Source organism: Trichosurus vulpecula, chromosome 2 (genome assembly GCF_011100635.1).
Source record: "Trichosurus vulpecula isolate mTriVul1 chromosome 2, mTriVul1.pri, whole genome shotgun sequence".
In the NCBI taxonomy this organism is placed as follows: domain Eukaryota; kingdom Metazoa; phylum Chordata; class Mammalia; order Diprotodontia; family Phalangeridae; genus Trichosurus; species Trichosurus vulpecula.
Window position 1 is genome coordinate 203244130 of NC_050574.1, and position 22336 is coordinate 203266465.

The window sequence follows — 22336 nt, forward strand, 5'->3', positions numbered from 1 at the left end:
AAGAGAGTAGGCCTGAGGGGAAAGAAACAGTGACATTTTATACAAGAGGCTTCTTTTGAATGGAGATTGGAGGGTACAGCGATTTCAGGTTTGTAAGAAATGGGGGAAGAGTTTTGTTTCCACACAATTGAAGGTGTAACTTTCCCCCTCCCCCACCCCAGCTTTAGCAGAAAGCAGGCCTCAGGCCAGTCAGGTGAAAGGTGGGAGGCTTGTAGGCATGATTAAAACAGCCATTTGAGGAGGGCATGACATAGGCAGTCAGGGGGTTGTATCTGGCCAATGAAGAACTTGGCGGGAGATTTGAGGTGAAGGTCTATTAAAAGACTGGCGTCCATCTGAGTCCTTTGTACTTCCTCCTGTACTCTGTTCAGGGGAGGTACCCATTTATTCAGGGGGAATAAATGTAAATTATAATTAAAATGTTCCTGGCTTCCCAATGAGTCTTGCTTATTCCTAGACAATGTAAGTATCTTTCTAACAATTGGGGGCTCATAGGGGAATCAATATAGCATCAGAAGAAGGAGGTATTTCACACAGAGAATGGGTGGTGACCCCACTCTTTTGCAGTGGGCCCTAGTATCTGCAGGTGAAACTTTACTTCTTCGGACTGCTAATTTCCTGGGAGTATTTTTCTGTAATCCTTGGGAACCCAGGAACATGAGTAAAGGGGGAAAAGGGAAGGAAAATGGCCATAGACAGTGCAAGTCAGGTGCCTGAGCAAGGTAGGGGAGTCTTGCTTTGTCATGTCTGGATTCACTCCAAGTTGAGAAATAAGATTTGCTTGGAACGGGGAAAAGAGCTCTTAAAATATTTGACCTAGGTGGGGAGAATGGATTTCTCCTAGTGCTTTGAAGAAAAGCACTGGTGGGTTGACCCAGGGACAAGGGATTGGGAAGTTTGGTGGATGGTAAAAATTCTCTCTCTCAGAGTGGGGTCGGTTGAGTCTGGATAGATACTGGGGAGACCGGGAGGCTTGAGTTTGGGGAGGACCCTGATGGGGGGTCTTGAATAAGACTTCTCAGACTCTAAGCCTCAGCACCCCGATTTCTGGACCAAGAGACAGGCACGGTTAGGCCAGACCTTAATCTGGGGGGAGGAAGGCAGGCAGACAAGCCTCCTTCCCAGTCTCCAAGAAAAGGGAAATTCTGCTCCACACACTGGAGAAAGCTCTCAAGAAATCTCCAACAAGAAACAAGGAGTCCTTGTGAGGATCGGCTCTGTTGAGTTTGTGGACTTGAGGGAGGACAAGAAAACATAAAGGAGGAGAACTCAGAAATTATGACTGAAGTTGAATCAGGTTTTAGAACTGATAAGGAATCAGAGCGAAAGCCACCAGCCTAGGGGAGGAGAGGAAAGCTGGGACCTCTGAATTAAGGTTTGATTAGATCTTAAAGGTTAAAAATCTGTATATTTTCATTAAACTCAGTGTATCTAACATCAAGCAAAGTGCTTTAAACCTAGAAGTAAAGGGGTCTTCTGTATGATAATTGGATGATCACTTTAAAATGTTTAGTGGTCTGTTTAGAATGTGATTAAATTGTTAGTCATTTAACTCTTAAGTTTTAAGAAAGCAGCCTGGTGAGTATAATTTTTTTAAATTTATTTGAAATGTTTGAGGTAGTTTGGGTCAAGATTAGGAAAGAAAGATTGAAATTGGAGATACAGAGAGTAAAATGTTTCAGTAAAGGTTGGGAAAAAAGAGAGATAGAAGTTGGAGATAAGAGATTTGGGTGAGGGTAGAACAACAGCTAAGTCCAGTGGCTCTGGGTCCATGTCCTCTTAGCCAGTGCCTCCCCCCACTCCACCTTAGAAGACTGGGTGTGTTAATCAGGAGCTGAAGCTAAAAGAAACTTGTAGCCTGATAGGAAAATAAGGCTGATTACTAAAACCTTAGTAATCCAAGGTTTTATATAAAATTATACTAGTAACTAGGGATAGGAAATTAAGTTAGCCCCCTGAAAATGATCATATCTAAAAGGCAGGGTCCTTTGTTCTCAAAAGGGCTACCAGGCCCAAATGTAATCCACCTAGGGATGAGATCTGTACTGTGGATAATTGCTGTGCTCCTCTTCAACTCACCTTTGTCAATTGTCTTTAGCAACTGAAAGGGATTTTCCCCTCCTTGTTATCTGAGGCAGCAGGATGAAGGGGAAACTAATGACATTTTAGCTTGGTATAGAGAATTGGTGTGTATGAAGATGAGTGGGGGAGCAGCAAAACCATGTGCTCTTAAGAACCACTCCCTCCTCATCTTTCTTTAGAGGACTAGTTGGACTTAAAGAGTTCAAAGGTCTTTTTGCTTAAAAGGGAAGTGGCCCATCTCCTTCAAATTCCTTAGGCCCTTTGTTAATTCAAACCAGTTTTGTAAAAACTCTGAAGAATTAGAGTCAGGGATTGGAATGCATAAGATGAGGCTTGGAGAAAGCAGGGCGCCAAATTCAAATCTGGATGGTTTATAAAAGCAAGTAATGATATGAAATATTTTTTTTTCTCTAAGTTCATTCATACCCAGGCAAATATTCCTAATACATGGGCCAGAGACAACAGTTGCCTAGGAGGAGCTGTACAGTGCTAAATAAATAAATAAAGTGGATTTAAGGTATTAATGTATTAATGTATGTTGTATATGTATTTGTATATATATGTATATATATATATATATATATATATTAATGTGTTAATATATAAATACCAGAAGTAATGGGATCAATAATTTCTATATGTGATAATCTGAAAATGCAATTGAAGTCATCTTATTTCTAAATTGTATTTTTAGAATTCTCTTAGGTTGTAAAATTTGAGAGACCCTTGTGAGGTCTGAATTTTGTTATATATGAATTGATCTTTTAAAAAGGGTGTGATAAAAATGTGATAGTTTGAAACTGTCATATTTGGTTATGAACAAGTAATATTATTTTTAATCTCCACGTATTGGTAATGGGTGACTTCCTGTGTAAGGAGACTTAAAAATGCATTCCCCTAATTTTATGGGTAGTTTCAAGTTTTAAATACATAAGGCATTAAATTTGTATGGTTTAAATATACATTTGTGTAGTTTAAATATTGTTAAGAATTGTAAAAATGATGAATGTTATTGTTCAGTTAAAATTGTTTTACTATCACTTAATAGCATTTCTGAGATTGTTAACAAAGATTTTGTGAGATCTCTTGTAAATTTTATGTGCAAGAGGTTTTGTGAATAGAAAATTTGGAAACTTCGTGATATCTAGAAATTTTGTAATAACAAAGAATTTAGTTGTTATAATACCTTGGGAATTTATGAAAAGGCAATTTTTCTTATAATCTACATGTTAGGTTAGAACTGTGCAATATATATACACATACATATACATATGTGTACGTATATACATATATACACACATACATATATACGTATATATATATATATATGTATGTGTGTGTGTGTGTGTGTGTGTATATATATATATATATATATATATATATATATGTATATATATGTAAAACAAAGATGTTTCAGTAGTGAGATCAAAGTCAGGAACCTCTTTTAAGGCAGATAAGGAGGTTTGGGGACAAATGGGGGTTATCCAAGCCCCCATAGTTGTTGTGTTGAGACAGCGTGAAGCTGTTAACTAAAACAAAGATTTTGGACTTAAATTCTTGAATTTAATGAGTCCCTGGATGGGATCAGGGATAGAAGATAAGGCAGAGACAGGAAATTCTAAAGAAGTTAAAGTTTAAAATGTGGGGACTGTGTTGAAAAGCCAATCTCTTCCCACGCTTCCCCTCTTCTTCTTTGTTTCCAGATAAGAAAGAGAGCTTGATCTATCCCCACCTGTAGAAGGGAAGGAAGGGGGAAGGGCAGCAGTACTGGATTTAAGTTTTGCTGAGAAAGACAACAGCAGGGGTCAGAAGCCATCGGACCTCCAAACCTGGCTTTTTAAAGTCAGCAAAAAGTGATGGATTTTTAGGATAAGATTAGATTTTGAGATGTTGGCATTGGTAGTTTTTATTAGTGAAACTTGCCATCTGTTGTAAAAGAACCAACCCTCTGGGGGAGATGATATGATGCTGCCTTTTTCATGGCAGGTCTCTGTAATCAGAAATAAGTAGTTAGTGATGAAAAGAAAGGTATCTGCCAGAATCTGTAACTATTATGAAGTTGTGATACCTACAGACCTAGGAGGTTTTATGGGGAGAAATGGAAAATTTGAATAATGTAAATATGTGAAATCTTGCTGTTTTTAGTCAAATGATCGGGTAAATTAATACTCTTGTATAGTCATATGAAAGATAATATTCTTTCTAAATATTAATGGGAATAATTGGACAAAAGGGAAAAAGAAGTTTGTGAAATATGAATACAAATGTAAGGTTGAATCATTATCCTATAGATTAAGGCTGGGATTTAAAGTTACATTGTATCTATGTGGAGTAAGGTCCTTAAATGTTTCAAAGTGATATAAGAGCAATTGGGTATTAATACAAATGGTGTAATTAATTGCTGGAATTAAATCAGAGACATTTCCAGTTTGGGGATGATATTCATTTACTATCAATTTAGTAACTTCAATAAGGGCCAGAACCTGAACTAATAATTAACTAGAAGAGCCTGGACCTCCTAAGTTTTTTTGTTCTCTGAGCTTACTCGGAGAATGCCTCTTCCTATGTCAACAAGGCCAGATTGGGCTGACTTAAGAATATTCTTTCCTCTGGCTGTTAATGATGAGACCCTTAACCTGAACTTGTTCTTTTGTTCAGACAGTCAGAACTTATGCTCTGGCTCCTTGTATGTACAATAAGCTAGCTCCCCTAGCTTTAAGGGAATAAACACCAGGAATTTACCTATCACCAAGCTTGTTTAAACATTAATGTTTGAACCTATTATATTAATATGGTTCAATTTTTGAAGAATATCTCATTCTTTCAGATAAGGCACATTTAGAGGAGAATAGAAAAGCCTGGGAAACTGATGTAAATATGTTAGAGCAATAACTTATGATCTTAATGGGAAGATTGTATGAACAAGGGAGGAAATGCATGCAAGCTACTTTAGGCTCACTTAAGGATGTTCCTTAAGCAATGTGAGATTATAGGCATATCTTAAACTGATTATTGGAACTTGCTATTCAAAGACTTAGTGGGACTGTTAACTGACTGTTTTTCTGAGTCTAACTCCAGGTGTGAATATCAAGGAAAGTTGACCCAAGATGCCAGAAGCCCTGTGGGGGGGTGTAGGTGTGAACTGCAGGTATTATTTCATGGTAAAGTTGAGAGATAAACTGTTCTGCGTGTGCTGAGGTGGGACCCTCTTGACTAATCCCCTTAACTGAAACCTGGCAAACTTTAAGCCTGGCTCAATGCAGCTTGCAGTTTGACATAACTTATGCCAGGAGTTGACAGGAAGCTGGGGAAAATATCATCCCCTTACTATAAGTCCCTAATCTCTTAATGGCAATTTTGTATAATCGGAAGGTTTTGTAAGTACAGTAACAAATCTATTAAAACAATTGATTATGGAATATCTTAGGTTACTATAGGACAGGAGCTAGTGTTCCTGTAGAAGTTAGGGTAGTTTATATTCTTGGTAATGGTATGGAGACAATTAAGTCAAGGTCTTGTGAGAATATCATTTGGTTATTTGGTTAATATCATGCTTGTCTCAAGCTTTGTTACAATTAGTAATGTTAAAAGAAGACTGGCTTGTGGTTTATTTTGTAAATGCCATCAAAGAAACTTGGCAAGACTAAAAGTTTATGATGCTATATGTACTCTGTTAAAAATTGATTATTTAATGTATTTACGTACGTACTGGAGCCTGTTGTTAATTCCTTAGTAAATATCATCCTCCTTGTGAGGAAATTAATAATGAGTTAATGTAAAGTATAAGAAACTGGGTTCTGATGTGAATTTCTTAAACATGACAATTGGCCAAGGTTCCAATTCCGAATTTGTAAAAATCATCAGGATTATAAGGATTATTAATGGTAACTTAAAATTGTGCTAAGAGAACTTTTGTAGGAGAATGGAAAGAAAACTGATTCCTACAAGAAGAAGAAGATGCTGAGATGCTGTGCTGTGGAGATGGCTGGAACAAACACCAAGGACCAGAAGACTTCACTGATGTTGTTCCCTGCCAGACAGACCTATGGGAAGAGACTTTTGAATTTTAAAGGGACAGTTGCATTATCTTTTTCTTTTGGGTCTCTGTATCTGTATTGACAAAGAGGACTGACCCCTTTGATTTGTCAATGTGGCGATCAACCTTTACCCATTCCCATATTAACTTAAAGGGGTGATGGTTAAGGGGAAAAAATTCAGATGAGAAAGAAAGTATTAAAGATGTGGAAACAAAAATTTGAATAAAAGAAGAGGGGGGAAATGGTAAGAAACGGGGGGAGGAGTTTTGTTTCCACACAATTGAAGGTGTAACTTTCCCCCTCCCCCACCCCAGCTTTAGCAGAAAGCAGGCCTCAGGTCAGTCAGGTGAAAGGTGGGAGGCTTGTAGGCATGATTAAAACAGCCATTTGAGGAGGGCATGACATAGGCAGTCAGGGGGTTGTATCTGACCAATGAAGAGCTTGGCGGGAGATTTGAGGTGAAGGTCTATTAAAGGACTGGCGTCCATCTGAGTCCTTTGTACTTTCTCCTGTACTCTGTTCAGGGGAGGTACCCATTTATTCAGGGGGAATAAATGTAAATTATAATTAAAATGTTCCTGGCTTCCCAATGAGTCTTGCTTATTCCTAGACAATGTAAGTATGTTTCTAACAAGTTGAAAAGAGAAGATGCCATTTGTAAGTGGAAAGGGAATGCCAGACAGATACCTCAACAAGGAAGTTGAAAGAAAGGCGCTTTGGATACTCTTGACTAAAAAAATTAAGGGCCATGGACATTGAGTCTATGTCACATGAGGATCTTTTAAAAGAACTGTTTAACATGGAGAAGATTCAGGAAAGACATGATAGCTGCTATGGTATGGATAGATTAGACTTATCCCATTTGGACCCAAAAGACAGAGCCAAGAGTAGTGGTTAGAAAATAGAAAGAGGAGAATTTAGGCTTGTGGTCAGAGAAAATTCCTTTATGATATTCAAAAGGAGAACAGGGTAGTTTGAGAACTGGTAGGTTCCCACTTCTTGGAATTCTTGAAGTGGAGACTGAATGACTACTTGTCAAATGGGGATTCCTTTTTCCAGTGTGGATTAGACCAGATGGCCACTTAGGTCTTCCAACACTCAAATTCTCAGATTCATTTGGATTGTTATTCAGTTGTGTTTTATAATGACTAGATAGTGATGAAAAAAACTATAAGCCTAGAAACTCTTACTACAGGTAGGGTAGTGATTTTAAAGGTAGCCACAGGAGGAGTGGATTCATTTGCAACTCAAGTAAATAGATGACTTAAACTGTGCCTGGGCAAGAATGTACTTGATGCTGTTTGAAGGAGCTGTTGCTTTTTGATGAAATTTACAGAAGTCATCTTTTGTGTATAGGAAAAAAAAATCTTGCATCAATCCAAAACCTTAGAATGAATTTACCATATCTAGGTTTTTGCATCCTTAGAGTTTAAAACCTGTATAGAATATAGGATTTCTTGATGGTCCCACTCTTTGTAACTCATTTTTCCTTTCTCAATCATGCTCATTAACTTTATATATGACTTCTATCTCCTCAATCTCCTTTTCTTCTAGCCTTCTCCTTATATAAACTAAGTTATACAATCATTTAAGAAGCACTTAGTAAGTTATTGCAGTTAGGTAGATGCAGAATTAGTTGAACAGTAAACTCCAAGAGAATTCATTTACTAATCAGATATCGATTCAATTCAAGAAGCATTTATTCTGCACCTACTATGTGTCAGGCATGGTCCTTGGTGACAGGAATTCAAAGTGAATACAAAGTCAAAAGTGAAACAATACCTGCTCCTTCAAGTCTCAGTTAAATCCTGACCTTTTGCAAGCTTTTCCAAATGCCCCTTAATAGTAGTGCCCATTGTCTGTTGATTAACTCCTACTTATCCTGTTTGGATATCTAGAAAACAAAATGACAAATCACTCCAGTATCTCCGCCAAGAAAACCCCATGGACAGTATTGATGTGCTATAGTTCACCAGGTCATGAAGAGTTGGACAAGTGAACAACAAATCCTTATTGCATCTTGTTTGTACATTGTCTTTCCCATTAGACTGTGGGTTTCTTAAGAGCAGGGACAGTTTTTTCACCTTTCTTTGTATCCCCAATATTTAGCATAGTGCCTAGAACATAAAAGGTACTGAATAAATTCTAGTTGTCTGACTGACTGCTCACAAGGGGCTTATATTATATTGGGACAAATACACACACACACACACACAAACACACACACGAGTAAATGTCAAGTATATACAAATTTATTTTAGGAGGAAGGGGTAAGGCACTAGTAAGTGAAGGAATCAACATGATGAGGGCACAGTCTCTGGGAACCCCCTTGTATCTGGAATAGTCTCTGTAAGCCTCCTTGAATTCTCCTTGAATCTTCCAACTAGATCTGGCCTTCCCCGGAGACTATAGCCTTACATTATCATTAGGCCCAAATCTCTACCTAGGCTTGCCCTTTATTGTCCAGCTACTTCCCACCCTTGATGCTATCAATATCCATGCCTTCAGCTACTTCCCACCCTTAATTCCATTCTCTTGATTGCTGGAGTCTGACCTCATCTTGTCCTCCTTCTCAAGACCCTCCCTAAACCCCTCCTCTAGTCACCCCAGACCACCCCTCAATCTCTCCTACAACCTTTGTGTATATAATCTCCATCTTCCCTCCATGAAGGTGCTCAGATTCAATCTAGCTCAGCTTAGATTGAGTCTGGCCTGCTTGTGAAAACAGGCATCACAAAGGGTGGGATTTCTTAAGACAACCCATTATAGGTGAATCCCTAATAAACTTTATCTTTTCCCTTGGCTGAGAAGGGTTGAGTCGAATTCTTTCGGCAGGACCGGGCATGTTGGTACTTTGGGGTGTTGAGCACCCCTCAACCCCAAACCTCTTCAAACATAGATTTCATAAAGGAAATGAAAATTTAACTGGCTTTGACTATTTTACTTTTTCTTTCTAATTAATTTCACACATCTAAGGAAAGAAAAGAGAAGTCTTAAAAGAGCAAAGGAAAAGAAGGGAAAGGAACACAAGAAGTGAGAAGGGAAGATATAAATAGCAATACTTTTTTCTGAAAATTTATATTTATATGTATAGTTTAACTATAACCTCCAGACAGATTGAATCTTGGTGGTTTAATTCTGGATAGTACTGTAGTTTCATGAAGCATCATATCCATTAAGTGCCATGAGCAGGAGGAATATGCCTAATTCTCTTTTGATAAATGAAGGATTCTTGGTGAGTAGGAGATGTCAGAGATGTGCATGAGAGAAAGGTTCTCAGGTGGTGATGATAGCTTCCTATTTTCATTTATTCATTCACTAATATTATTGAGACAGGGACAGCATTTTATCTTTACCCTTAAATCCACCTCCCTTCCAAACTTTTCTGCTATTGTCAATTTTATCACCATCTTCTCAATACCCCAGATTCTCAGCCTTGAGTCCTCATTATCTCTTATCCCACCCCATCCTTGCCATTTCCAATCTGTTGCCAAAGCCTGTCAATTTCACTTTTGTAACATATCTCAAATATGTCCCCTTTCTCTCCTCTGATACTACTACTACCCTGGTGGAGACCCTCAACTTCTTACTTAGACTACTGCAATAACTGTCTGCTTGGCTGGCCTGCCGTAAGTCTCTCTGCATTCTGATCCATTTCCTATTCAGCTACCAAAGTAAGTTGCCTAAAGTGCAAGTCTGACCATGTCAAAATTCCATCCTTAATCACCCCCAATAAACTCCAATGGCTCCCTATCACCTCCAGGATCAATTATATGGCCCAGTGGATAGATCTAGGGTGGAGTCAGGAATATATGAATTCAAATCTGGCCTCAGACATTTACTAACTGTGTAACTCTGGACAATTCACCTAATCTATGTTTGCTTCAGTTCCCTCATCTGTAAAATGGGGATAATAATAACACCTACCTCCCAGGGTTGCTGAGGTAATAAATATAAAGTGCTTAGCACAGTGCCTGACACATAGCAAATGCTATCTAAATCTTAGCTATAATTATTATTAAATATAAAATTCTGTTTGGCATTCAAAGACTTTCATAACCTACCCTTTTATATCACCACAATATATGTGTCTTCTTACGCCTTAATACCACACCAAGTACCCTTTGATCCAATGACATTTGCCTCCTTGCCATTCTGTGAACAAGAAACTCTATCTCTAGGCTCCAGGCATTTTCTCTGGCTATTCCCCATACCTAGCATATTTTCCTACTCATCTTCACATTCTGATTTCCCTGGCTTCATTCAGATCCTTGCCAAAATTTCACCTTCTACAGGAAGCATATTCCAGTCCCTCTTGATCCTAGTGCCCTCTTCTTCTTAATTATTTCTTATTTATCCTGCATATAGTTTGTTTATATTTATTTGTTTGCGTGTTGTCTCTTCCATTAGATTGTGAGCTCCCTGAGGGCGAGGACTGTCTTATCTTTTTTTTTTCTTTTTGAATCCCCAAGATTTAGCACAGTACCTGGCACATAATGGGCATTTAATAGAGTGATTGATAAATCAAGAGATTTCTGACTCTTCTAATCACTTAAATAAATTTTGAGGGAGATGTTGGTTCACTAGTGGGGATCTCTTCATATTTTTAAGTATGTACTCTTTCAATATGTCAGGAGTTTGAAATTCTTCACTGCCTTTCAAACTAAATATATTAAGTGGCTGACTATAACAAAAACAAACCTATCTGGAAGCTTAGCAAACTTTTATTAAGTACTACGAGACCCCAAGTATAGAAATTATCATAAGCATTTACTGTTGTGTATTTTTATTTAACAAGATTGGAACATTTATTTTTGTTGAATAGAAGCAACATAAATATACAGATATATAAATATGCATATGTATACATGAAGATAGACAATATATTGATAGGTAATCAATAAATATATCTTTTAAAGCATAAAGAACTTCTGAACTCTTTCGAGAAAGTGAAATAGCCATTATCATGTTTGTAGCCAATTATGAAATAAACCAAAACATGAAAAAGGCTGGAGTCCAGACATACAGAGGAAAATTCTCAAGTCCTCTTCTTCCTCAATCTTTGTGTCCAGTAGCCCTGATCATCAATAAAAATAACGATTTTCACTTTCATTTGAACCGCATTCTTCAAACTGCCTTCTTTGAACTCCAGTAGTCCTTCAATGCAGCTCAAGGGATTCTGTAGGGGGATGGGGTGGTAATAGATGGATTTGAGCCCAGGCTCGGAGTTTGTAAAGTCCTAACTTGAAATTCTGTCTTAGGAGGAACATTCAGTTGTGGGTGTGGGCAGAGAACACAGAGCAATGTGCCCAGGTTAAACATCACTGTGCCAGTGGATTTGGTGTCCATTTCCTAAAAGTTCATTACAAGCCCTCATGTTGTAATGGATGATTGAGACACTTCCTGTCCCCAAATCCTGGAAGGAGGGAGAGGGCATACAGGTAGTAAGTGAATGTTGAATTAGTAGGGAAAAGTGTATGTATATTGTCCCCCCTACTTGTACCTGCCCTAGGATTTCTAATGACATTGATTTATTTTTAAGGATTTTGAAGCACTTTTCTCTCAACAAGAAGTTAGCAGAAATTTTATTTTCACAGTTTTAGAGGTGAAGAAACTATCTCTGAGACATTACATGATTTGCTTATTATCATAAAGTCAGTAGTTGTCTGAGTCAGGATGTGAATCCAGGTTTTCTGCCTCCAAGTTCAATACACAACTCCATGTTTCATCTTGAAAGGTGTAGAGAGTTTGGGCAACTTAAGAATCAGGACAATGATATGGTTGCTGAAAAAGAAAGATGTAGTCACACCTCCATTACATCCTAGTGAATACTAGGGAAACTTCTTTTAAAACTTAAAACTTTAGGTTTTAAAGGTTTTTCCTCCCCTGAAAGTTCCCGATGTAAATAAAATCACCAGTCTAGTCCCTTTTCCTATCTATATACATAGATACATTTTGAGTGAAATGAGCCAGCCTAAGTACCTAGCTACTGTGTATAACTTTGTTTCTGCAATAAAATGTATGCCAAGTTCCAAACATTGAACTTTTAGAACTCGTGCCATTCTTAAATTGGGGATTGTGTATGAAAGGAAACCACCATTTCTCCTCTTCTTTGACTTTTCCCAGTTTCATAGTAATATCATGTTTTTCATTGATTGCTCTTTTATGTAAGCACAAAGGAGTTCATTTGGCATCCTGTTTAGAAACACACACACACACACACACTGTTGACCTTGAGATCTTCCTCTTATGGAGCTTGATCTTTAGTGTAAGCAGGTCACACATTTAATGGTCAATAAAATCAGTCTTGTGTATTAGTTCTATGACTTGACTTGATTTAACTTGACTCCGTGTATGATTTTGGGCAACTCCCAAGCACAGTAGAGTAGAAAAAGTTCCAGAGACAGAGGACCACTTTTCAAATCCTGAATCTTCCACTAATTAATTATAGGACCTCAAGCAAGTGAGTTTATTTCTCAGATTCAGTTTCATCATCCTTTTCAAATGAGCACATTTAACATTTCCAGCCCTAAATCTATGATCCCATGATCTCTCAGTGGTCCTTATTTTCCATTTCTGTGAAACAAGTAGCTGATATATAATCTCCCTTGCAATTTGTGGTGATTTAAGGTATTTTCTAACTGTAGTAGTGGACATTTAAATGATTTAAAAAAGTTTTTACTGCAAGGTTCCATAAATGAATGAATGAAAATAATATTTATTAATTGATTACCATGTGCCAAGCATTGTACTAAGGACTAGGGCTATAAATAGAAAATCCAGACAATCCATTCTCTTTAGGAGTTCGAATTTGAATGGGGAGAGGAACACAGATAGAAGAATTCAAAGCAGATTGAAAAGTGGGGTGGTCTTTATGGTATAATGTCAGGGCATTTTCCATTTATTTTTTTTAAATGAAGGATCTTTCCACTGCAAAATGTCTGAGCATGTCTGCATTTGGAAAATGTCTTTTCATTTTAATAGCTCGATTTCTATGAAACTGGATAGGGACATTAAGTTGATCATCTGTTCTCTATATAAATAAAGACAGAAACCAAATAAATGGCTTAAACTGTTCAATATAAGCAATGCCTTCCTGAAAGATCTGTAATGCAGAATTCACAGTTTTCCCTAGAGACTTCCAAGAGCAGGAGATCAGGCTGTGTTGAATGAATTAAGTGAAGCTTGCCAAGAGGCTGGGGGATGGACTAAATAACCTCTGGAAGTCTGTTGCAGCTCAGTGATGAGATGATCTTAGCTGACTCCTGTTTTAGAGATATCAGTTCAATCTCAAAATCCTTTAATAGCCTCATTGGCTTCAGTATGAGAATTGAATTAGTTGCATTTATTACAAAGCTTATTTTCCTTATGACTTCTGCCTAAATCCTCTGCTTTATATTCTTCTGGTTTGTCATTAGATGCTTTACCTTTAGACTCACAAACCTCTCTGAGTGTATCAGCACAGCAGAATAAGATTGAATTGTAAAATCTTTCTGGTTCATTGCTTCACCTATACCTGTTTGGAAAGAACTAGTCACACTTCCAGTGCACCCTCTGATTTGCATTGAACTGAGATGATCTTGTTGCCTGAGCAACAGAAACACAGAACCTCAGAATGTTCAAGTTGAAAGGGACCTCAGAAGTTATCAGATCCAACCAATAACAAAAAAGGAAGCCTCCCTTTAATGTTTCTGAACAGTGATCATCTAATCATTGTTGTAAAACCCTCATCCTTTGTACAGGACGAACACCTCAAATCTAATGGGCTACAGACTAGTAGTATCACCTATTTATACAGAAGAACAGTGAAGAAAGAACACTGAGTTTGTAGTTATGGGATCATAGACTGAGAGTTTAAGGGGAGCAATCTAGTCCAGCCTCATTTTTTTTTCATAGATGAGGAAACCGAGGCTTAGTGAGGTATACTGGATTGCCAAGGTCACTCGCCTTTTGAGTATGAGCCAGGATTTTGAACCCAGGTCCCTATTTCTAGTACTTATTCTACTATATCATGGAGTTATAGGTTTTGGCTTTGAATCCTGGCTTTACTATTTATTAATTGTGTGACTGAATGAGTCATTTAATATTTTTGCACCTTAGTTTCCTCAGTCTGTAAAATGAGGATTGTACTAGGTGATCTCCAACTCTAAATCAATAATATTATATTATTATCTTGGAATATGCAGCCATAACATCATAGTGTCTGAATTACATAATTATCAGTCCTCTTCTGAACTCCTTATATCAATTAGTTAGCAAGAATACTAGGGGAATCTAATGCTATTTATTTTTCAACTATATTGCTCACTGCCCTTAACAATATGTTTTACTAATGACTGTAAAATTGTAAAATTGTATTTTTTTGCTAATGTTATGTGTTTTACTAGTATATGAGTTAAGAAATCACATCTTAAATTCATTTCTACAAACATTTTTATGCATTTACTTATGCAAAACCGTTTTGAGTATTCATTCCTTGTAGAATTTACCAATATAACTATTTCAACAAAGACTTATTACTCATGGCTGAATGAGGCATGATGTAACATCACATTTTTTCATATATGAGTAATTTTTCTTGGCCTCACTTTCCTCATCTATAAAATGAGTGAATTAGACTAAATGACCTCTAAGATCTCTTGCAGGTTGAAATTTCTGTGATCTTTGGAAAATTATATAAGCATATATTCTGCTAACAGAACAGATATTAGTTAACAATTGCTAAAAGCAGATAGGTGGAGTCATGAATAGAGTGTTGGGCCTGGAGTTAGTAAGTTCAAATCTGGCCTCAAATACTTAGTAGCTGTATGGCCCTGGGCAAGTCACTTAACTTCTGTTTGCTTCAATTTTCTCAAGTGTAAATTAGTGATAATAATATCATCTACCTCTCAGGATTGTTGTCAATCAATCAGTGAACTTTTCTTAAGTGCCTTCTATGTGCTAGACATTGTGCTAAGCCCCCAGAATAAAAAAAAAAAGAGAGAGGCAGAAGACAACCCCTCAAGGCTCTCAAAATCTAATGTGGGAGCCAACATCTAAATAAGTATGTATGAATACCACACCCTAGGGTGGTGTTATGAGGTGTATGGGGCATTCAAGGAGGACTAGAACCTCTGCTGTGAGGGCTTACAGAGCCCTTTTCAGGGCTGCTCATTCACTCTTAGTGTCTTCCTGACACTCAGCCCTCACCTGTTGCTCCAAGAAGTTGTGGCATGCTCAGTGGCCATGTCCTGGTAAACCATCTTGGCAGATAGGCTGAATGAGGTTGAGGGTGACTGACAGGCCTCAAACCTGTTGGTGACTTGGCAGGAGTGTCTCCCTCAAGCATGTGAAGACCTTTCCTGGTAGAATAGACACATAAGAACAATTTGTTCCAATGGACATGAAGACAACTGAATTAGGTGCTATGGAATGCTTAGAGCTAGGTCAGACATCAAAGATACTAAGGCCACCCACCGCCTCCTAGGCTATCTCCAGTTGTCTTAACTTTTGTCTTGCCACTGGACTTTCATGAGTCTGGAAGAGAGAGTGAGGCTGATGACTTTTGCAACTCTGCCTCATTTAAATCCAATTCACACATGAGTGAAGCTATCACCTCCAGATGTCATTGGTCCCCTTCTAACTGAAGGACAAACAACATATGCAAACAAGCTATACATAGGGTAAATAGGAATAACTAAGAGAATGAAGGCACAATAATTTAGAAAGGTTGGAAAAGGCTTCCTTTATAAGATAGGATTTTAGTTGGGATTTGAAGGAAGCCAGAGAATCCAGTAGATGGAGATGAGGAGGGAGAGCATTCTAGGCATGTGATACAGCCAGAGAAAATTCCCAAGTCTGAAACATGGAATGTCTTGTTCATGGAACATCTAGGAGACTACTGTCACTTTTTCAGAGTCCCTGATGAGGAATATAGTGTAATAAGACTGGAAATGCATGTGTGTTTTTTTGTCTGTGGGTTGGGGAGGTGTGAGAGCAGTTGATGAAGGGCTTTGAATGCCAGACAGAGGCAATAGTGAACAACTGGAATGTATTGAGTATGGGGTAATATGGTCAGATCAGCACTTTCAAAAAATTACTTTAGTGACTGAATGGAAAATGGATTAAGGTGGAAAGAGATTTGAGCAGGAAGCCCTTGCAATAGCAGGCTATTGTAATGATCTATATGTGAGGTGATGATAGCCTGCACTAGATGGTGACAGTATCAGAGAGAAGGGGGCATATCTGAGAGATTTTGCAAAGGTGAAATTGAGAGTTTTTGGCAACAGCTTGGATATGGGAGGTAGGAAACAGTGAGGAATCCAGCATGATTCTTAGTGTGAGACTGAGGAATTGGGAGGCTAGTATTGCCCTTTATAGTAGTAGGGAAGGTAGGATTGGGGAGGGGGAGGACTTAGGAAGAAACATTGGGTTTTGTTTTGGACATATTGAGTATAAACTCAGTCCAGTTTGGGATGTCTAAAAAGCAGTTAGAGAAGGGAGATTGGAAGTCAACAGAGAGAGTTGGGGAAGAGTAGATTTGAAAATCATTTGGTAACTGAATTCATGGGAGCTGATAAGATCACCAAGTGAAGTAATGTAGAGGAAGAAGACCCAGGACAGAGCTCTGAGAGCCACCCATGGTTAGATGGCATGGTCTGTTCAAGAATCCAGTAAATTAGACTGAGGAGTAATTAGACATGTAGAAGGTAAACCTGGAGAGAGTAGTGTCCTGAAAACCTAGAAATAAAAAGAATATAAAAGAGGAGAGAGTGATCAACAGTTTCAGAAGCTACAGAGAGGTCAAGAGAATGAGATTGAGAAAAGGCCATTGGATTTGGCAACTAAGAGATCATTGATAATTTTGGAAAGAGCAGTTTCAGTGGAATGATTCTATCCCAGCACAGAATTCTGTAGAACACCTACAGTTAGATGGTGTGATCTTAATGAGGATCTGGAAAAAGAGACTGAGAAGGAGTGGTCAGATACGTGAGGATTAAATAAGCTGTTGTAGGGATCAAATGGGATTATATCTATTTAGTGCTTAGCACAGTGCCTGGCACATAGTAGGTACATGATAAATTCTTTTTCTCTTCCTTCCTAATAGCCTTCTGAATTTGATTTTTCAGAGTGTTTGATGTATGTTCTCTTCCATTTTAGACTATATCTTTTGGCATTTGAAAAGTTCTCTTCCATATTCACCATAGTTATGGACATTGCTTCTTGTGTACTCATGTGCAAAGCAAAGGTCAAGTTGACACTAGAGTATCTATTGAAACCATTTTCTGGTGTTTCAATGCATTTTGAGGCCAGGTAGATTGCTAAAGAATTTGAAAATGTTATGAATTCCTAGTGGTCCAATTGGCTTTTGATTCATTTTGTCCCATCTCTTTATCACCAAACTGAACAGCAGCGACAATGTGCAAATAAATCGAGTTTATCTTTGTTCAGCTTGAGAAAATTGCAATTGACATCAAGTGAAAAAGGATTATGTGTGGGTGTTGACAGAGGGAAAAGAAGAAACAGTGAAAGTTGGCAAAGGAATAAAAATGGATTCTTTACCCCTCTCCTCGAGGAACAAGAACATAACATGTTTCTTACTAATTAGAGTTTTTGGCATTCCTTACAATGTTAGTTCTTATTATGGAGTATTTAGTATAGTTTATACTCATTATAGTATATGTTCTCAGTTTGTAAAAGTCAATATTATACCAACATTTCTGTAAAAAAAAGCTCAGTTCTAGGAATATTAGGTACAGTACTGAGGGCAAATTCACAAATGCATTGAACTTAAGAGGGCTCATAATCTAAAGATGCCTTTTAGCATTCTCATATGGGAAGACGACATGAAGATTTGAGGGGAAGGAAGTATTTTCGTCAGTGCTTCTTCCTGGTTTGAGAAATAGAAACAGTGTCAGAAGAGAAAGAGATGGAGAGTCAAAGAAAAAGACTGGTCAATATAGTACAGATGAATAAATGTAAGAGGGAAATAACTAGGAAGTTTAGAAAATACAGAATCACAAATCTCTGAGTCGGAAGGGACCTCAGAGTTCCCATTCAGTTCAATGCCAACTTAAGAAAATGTCTCCTAGAACTGAGTCCAATCTCCAAATTAGGTCTGACCAGGGAAATTTAGAGTGGAACTGTCACTTCCCCCTTTAAAAATGTTAAAATTGAGTCTTTTCATTCCTTTAGCAGCCAAGAAAAATGATTCTTGAGGATTTACATGGGTTTGTTGAAGTTGACCAGTAGAGCTAGTGGCAATCCTTATGCTTGAGCACAAGCTTTCTAATCCAATATCCAGTGATTTAAGTCATTTTTATACAATACTATGCTGCCATTGACTCATCTTCCTGAGTTAAATCTGGCCTCATACATTTACTAGCTATATGACCTTGGGCAAGTCACTTAAGACTGTTTGCCTTGGTTTCCTCATCTGTAAAATGAGCTGGAGAAGAATATGGCAAACCACTCCAGTATCTTTGCCAAGAAAACTCCAGGTGGGGTAACAAAGAGTTGTACATGACTGAGCAACAACAACGTACTGCATATGGTGAATCTAGTGGCAGAGAAAGGAAGGGGTGAATGAAGATGATCTTTGCCTACTGTCATTTTACCCAGAGACATTACTACATATAAAACTCTCTAAGATGCTCACTGAAGAGTCTACATCAGAAGCATGTGCCTTTACTAAAGGTAGTGTGGCAAGCTTAGTGTCAGAGTTTATTTTCCTCAGACCAAGATTAAATGCTGTTTCTAAAATAGGATCATAGCTTTAGAACCAGAAGGACCTCAGAGTCCATCCAGGTCAACTTCCTTATTTGACAAAGGAAAAAAAAAACTTGAGGCACAGAGAGGTTAAGTGACATGCTCAGGGTCACTCTGGTAGCAAGTGTCAATGTCATTATTGGAATTCAAATCTTCTGACTCAAAGGCCAGTACTTTTTTGCCTTCTCTAAACATTTTATCAAACGGCTTCAGGTAGGGTTGAGGATTAAGGACCTTCTCCCCATTAAATCCAGGAAATGGTCGCATAGGAGAAAATTGAAAGTTCAGTGTCAGGGAATGTTTTCCAGGGATCTGTTACTTCTCTTGTCTTTGTATTGTGTTTTTATTCTATTAAATAGTATTACCATATTTAGAGCCACTTCTTCTAAAAGTTCAGTTTAGTCTTACTTGTCAAGGAAAATAGTGAGGGCCATTCCTTGGGAGGGCTTGAAATCAGTTTATTTGAACTACATATTGGTAGATCATTATTCATTCTGGAAACCTTCAAACTGAGAGGTATAAGAACAGATGGGCTGTTTTCCAGTCACCCATTTAAATATGCAAATCACCAGTGCAGCTACATTCTGTCTGGTGCCTACCACATTGTTACCATTCAGTAATTATTAAGCAAGCAATCAGTGCCCTGAATCAATTTAGCTTAGTTTTTTTATTTTGTTTTTTTAATGGAGGATATTGTAAGTAGGTTATTTCTTGAAGCAAGTCAAAGGGAACCAAATCTGTACTTTCGGGAAGTAAGATACAATTTCATTTTATGCAGTAAGCATTCAGTTTTCAGTAATAAAGAGGTCATGGACTTAGTATCTGTGGCTGAGATAGAAAAAATAGATTTGCATCAAAATACATGAGTCACCATAGTGTCCCTGTAAAGAGAATGTGACCTCAACTTTTCTTTATAGGAAGAGAAAATTCCTCACTTTGTGAGATTTGATTGAGTCTTTGTAGCCCCACTTCTGGTTTAAGCTAATTTTAATATTTAAAAAGGAAAAGCTTGAAGTGAAATTATATGGCACAATGTAGAACTGGCTAACTTCTTTGTTAAAGGGCTCCAAGCTCAGATCTTAAAATAGTTCCTGTGCAGCGTGAAGATGTTTATTTCAACTTTTAGCCCCACCTTCATGCATGAATGAATAGATGGATGACACCTTTGAAATACAAAGAATTCTTTAAGTCTCACATACTCTGTTTGAGAGATATTTCTCTCTTCCCAGAAACACTATCCCCCCTTTATTTTTCTAGAGTCTAGATTATTGATAAAAACTAGGCTATTTACTCCAGGAAACTCTCTGTCAACATCACTTGAGAGTCAGGTAATTTAGTTATTTCCAGTCAGAGAATCACAGACACTCAGAGTTGAAAAGGCCTCAGAAAGTTTTTTAAAAGAATAGTAAAAATAAGAATCCCCTCTATAATATAACTGATGGGAAGATAACTGACTGTTCTACAATTGATACTACATCCCCAAAAAGCTGGTTCGGTACTCCTCATCCATCCTGACTCTTAGTGGAAAGAGCATAGGAGTTAGAGACTGAGGCCATGAGTTCAGATTTTGTCTTTGTCACTTATTACTTGTGTGGCCTTAGATAGGCAATTTAACCTCCCTGAGCCTCAATTTCCTCATCTTTAAAATGTAGAGTGTAGACTAGATAGCCTCTAAGATAACTTCTAGTTCTAAGTCTATAATAGCTAGTATTTGTACATTGCTTTAATGTTTGTAAAAATGCTTTAGGAACTGTTTCTCATTTGATCCCCACCATAACCCTAGAAGGTAGGTGCTATCATTATCACCATTTTATTCTTGAGGAAATTGAGGCAAACAGAAATTAAATGACTTGCCCACGGTTACACAGATAGTAAGTGTCTAAGGTCAGATCTGAACTCCCATCCTCCTGACTCCAGGTCCACCACTCTATTCTCTATACCACAGCTGCTTCATTCTATGATCTCATGATCTTTTCTCAGTGATTTTTCTCTCAATGGTACTTTTGGATCCACAGCATAATTCCTTGCAGTACAGGCAGTTGATTTCTCTTCAGAGTGTACAGTTCTCTTCTTCCCTATTTTTCAGCTCCTGATACTTAGTGATCCCATTTCCTTTTCTCTGCTGTGACATTCTTTTACTCTATAATCTCTTGATGCAGGACAGAATTCCCCTTGAGCCCCATTGTATTCCTTTTTATTCTTCCTGACTTCACATTTAAGCCTTTTTCTTCCCTACTCCCAATTTTATTGTAAAAGAAACCTTAACTCTCCCTGATAACCAGGAAAGGTGAAAGACGTTCCTCAAACCTCTCTTTGCTTTTTTCTTTTATGAGAGAGACAAGCTTGTACTTTGAGCATTGAGAAAACTCACTCGACCAATTCATAAATGCAACAATTGCATACTCTATGCAGTTCACTGCGACATTTTGCCATCTTATCCTTACCAGGACAGCTTTACGAAATCATCAGCAAGGAGACAGCACCTAGACAAAGAGTATGCCCAAAGTACAGAATCTTTTCCCATATGCCCCATTTCCTTCCTTTCCTCACCATATTTATTCCCATTGCTTTTGCTGAGATCAGTGTCTTGTCATATCCAGTGACTTTAGGAAGCAAGATTCATTGACAACAACCATACCTGTTTCTTTAGGGCAATCTAAATAACTTAAAAGTAGATGAGATGGTTAATGTAGACACATATACATCCAACTCAAATATATTTATGATTCTTCTATCTCTATTGCACCCAGATGTGGTTCTCAGGACAACCTTCTTGGTCTTTGTTACTCTCCATCATTTTTTTTTTCATGTCTGAGATATGCAGACCTTTGGCCATTTTCAGTATCAATATTCTCAGATGCCACTGAACCAACTCTGACTTCTTGAACACATGGCATGAGTTCACATATGTCAACTTCAATGACTGCATATTTACTCCTGAATAGGCCTAAAGGAAAATGTAGCCTGTGACCATATTAGTGTATTTCTACTGAGCCTTTAAAAGTGTTATCTTAATTAAGATGAACATTTTGAATTGTTTTATTGTTCTTTATTTTAGTGCCTCTATTGTTTAGGTAACTTGTCACTTTAACTCCCCAAGAATATATGATTGCTTCTTCATATTCATTATTCTAATCCATAAGAATGACCTCTGATTTTATAAAAAAAAGGAAAGTAAAGATCCACATAATTGCACTGACTTGACCAAGATCATAACATGAGTTAACAGTCAGGACTAGAACTGAGGTCTCAGAATCATGTTATTTCAGAGTTGAAAGGGATGTTAGATGTCTCTAGTCCAAGCCATAGCTGCACAAGCATTGCCTCCCCTATACTCCTGTCAAGTATTTACCTAGCCTTTGCTCAAGGCACAAAGTGAGAGATCAAGTGAAGGATAACACACTATATCTGGAAGCAAAGGATACAGTATATAGTATATACTCTAATTATGTAAATTTTTCATTATATTC